We start from the raw sequence: 3,204 nt of genomic DNA, 5'->3' as shown, positions 1-3,204 counted from the left end.
TTCAGTGGAGCAAGTTGCAGCCATTAAATATGCTTATGTGGAGAGATCTACAGGACCTATAGTTTATGTGAAAAAAAGATGAAAATAAGATTATGCAGTATGAAAATTTTGTAATAGAAAGGGGGAGTAAACACATATATATAATTGCTTATATCTGTAAAATGAAACACTATGGGATAAAAAATAAACTAATAAAATATTTACTTCTAGGGGCAGGTAGATGGACTATGGGAGCAAGAATTCTTTGTGTATGCTTATCTACATAGTTTTAAACTTTGAGTGATGTAAATATATCACTTGTAAAAGAAGCCTAATTTAGAAAAATGGAGATGAATATGGCAATAAAATGACTGAAGGAGTTCCCTTTCAACCTATGATGTGAAAAATTGAAAATGTGTCCTTCCCAAGATTTTGATGAGAAAAACCCAAATAAATTTCAAATTTACAATTTTCTGGATTTCAGCAAAGATCTTAGGTTACAGGGAAACCAAGTAGTGTGAATGAAAGATAGGACAGGACCATCTGTGAAGAGATGGGTGTGTGGAATTGAACTCCTCATCCAAGGCAGAGGAGTGCCCACCATGCAAGTGGGTAAGGACAAAGTAACTAAAATTGTAGTAAATGCTAAATGCTAAGTGTGAACTAGCATGAAAATAGAGATCCATGGCAAGCCCCATAACCTGAGAGCTTACATGCTCTTGCAGGATCTTTCCAGAGCCTTATCCAGTTGCTCCTAAGAAACAATGGGAGCACGGTGGGAAATGAGAGAGAAACTTCCTTGGTGGTTCACATGTTGAAGAAAGGATTATCCCCATTCCAGAAAAGGCAAGTCCACTGATGCCTTGCTTGGGCCCATCCTTTAAGAAGAGCAAAAACATAGGCCACTCAGAATCCAGATACAAAAACAACTGTTGCCAGGTAGCGATAAAAGAAAAACCAGTCTATTCCTGAAGAAGGGCTAGAAATCTACCAACATCACTAGAGTTTAGCCAGCTTGTTAGGAAAAGCAGGAGTACGGAGAGATTCCACCCTCAAGACCCTTATGCAAAAAGCCTGCCTTATACTGAGGATGGGTTGTGACTAAACAGAACACTTCCTTATCTCACCACCAAGCTTTCAAGCACCAAGTAATAAATAACAGCACTTTATTAGTGGGGGAAGGGCAAGAGTAAGGAGGGAATCTCAGTGATGACAGAAAACTGAGAGTGACGTATAAACATTAAGAAAATCCTCGACAGTAGACGTCAACCGAAACCAAAGGCACCAGTCGCTGAATTTTACGCCAGTGGTGCAACAGAACCCCAAGGAAATTTAACTCTTGATTAGACTAACTCAACTCCCCACACAAAGTACTTGAGTGATGAAAAAATATTCTCATTCCCAGGCATAAATACCACTTATCTCAGTTTCTCTGGCATACACTGAGCTTCCTTATTGCGTATTGATGGTTTCCATAGTTTTATTTTGTTCCTTCTAATGGGCCATCCTTTCCTGTTTCTTTGCATGCCTTTTGATTTTTTGCTGCAACTTAGACATTTGAATATATCAACATGTTTACTCTTTAAATTAGTCACTGAAATGTCTGTTCTTTAAGCTTGTATACACCTAGTGCCAAGGGTGAGATTTCTTCAAACTCCAGGAGATAATAACAAGAAGAAAGGAAAATACCTTTCACAGTCTTGGCAGATTGGCTCTGGTAGGATTTCTCCCACAGAGCTTAGACAGCTTTACCATGAGACTAAAGAACAGCCCAGGGAGAAAGCGTAGGGTCTCCTCAAGCCTTTTGTGAGCATGTATATTGTCCCGGGCATGTTTATGTGACCTTATGAATTTCCCCATTTATGTAGATACTCTGAATGCCCAGTTTCCCCTAGTAAATTCAGTCTTTCCTCCAAGTCTCAGGAACTATGTGGTATGACTGAAATTGATAATCTTTTGTCCCAAGAAGCCAGAATTTGTTCAGTTAGAATATATTAGCTACCCTGCAAGATGCTTCTACATCCAAAGGAAGTTCTGGAACCAGGGAATCAGGGATGTATATCCTGGTTCAGTATTTCGTGCTGCCTCTAGATACACGGATAAACAAAATGTGATATATGTGAACTATAAAATATTATTCAGCCATAAAAAGGAATTAATTACTGACATTCTAAAACATGAATGAGCTTTGAAAATATTTTGCTAAGTGAAATGAGTAACATAAAAGAGGACACTTGTATAATTCCACTTAAATGAAACAGCTAAAATAGGCAAATTCCTGGAGACCTAGTGTAGAGTCATGAAGGTTACCAGAGTCAGGGTGAGAGGGGATAGGGAAATATTGCTTAATGTATAGCATTTTGAAGGGTTGATGACAACTTTGTAAATAGGCAGTGGTAATGGTTGTACCACATTGTGAATGTAATTAATGCCATTGAACTGTACACATAAAATGGTCAAAATGAAAAAAAAAGTGTATATATGTATATAACAAATTGAAAATAAGAATTATAGGGCAAACAATTGACCCAAACTTTAAATTAATAGATAATAATATAAAGCATGTATAATAGTCACTAAATACATGAACTGCCTTCAAATACAGGAAAATGTGTGGGCACTGTAATTTTAGCCCATTTAGTCTCCTTGGGATCAACCCATTTTATTCTTTCTCAAGCAGAGGGTATAGTTGAATGCCAATTGTTGAACCTTTCTAACTTTATTCATGTTCCATTCCATACCTACAAGGAATAGACTACTGCTATTAGTCTAAGCCTACAAGCTCAAAGTATTTTTTGCTTATGGTTATAAGCCTAGAAGGGTCATATTTCTTAGGTTGATCCAGTCTGACTGAGAGGAAGTACTTGCATCCAATGTTTCTGAAAATGTGTGTCCTGCCTCTTTTTCAAATGTCAAAGAGAAAGAGAGTATATTTCTCTATTTGCTATCAGCAGCCAACCCCAGACCATTGGGTTAACCAGTTAACCAGGGTTAGGATGAATCCTGACATGTCATAGCAGAGAAACAATGAACAATGCAATCAATGATGCCATCACTGAGATCCAAAATTTATGGACAAAAAAGATCAGAGTCAGGTTTATAAGAGAATAGTGGTGAAATATTTAGAGAGGATATTTTTGTTACTATATCTTATGAGAAATTGAGGCAAAGATCAAAGTCTCAAGAATCAATTTCTACATTTATGGAATAAAGAAGTTTAGAAAT

Source organism: Choloepus didactylus, chromosome 17, assembly GCF_015220235.1.
Source record: "Choloepus didactylus isolate mChoDid1 chromosome 17, mChoDid1.pri, whole genome shotgun sequence".
Taxonomy (NCBI): Eukaryota; Metazoa; Chordata; class Mammalia; order Pilosa; family Megalonychidae; genus Choloepus; species Choloepus didactylus.
This window is presented reverse-complemented; position numbering follows the sequence as displayed.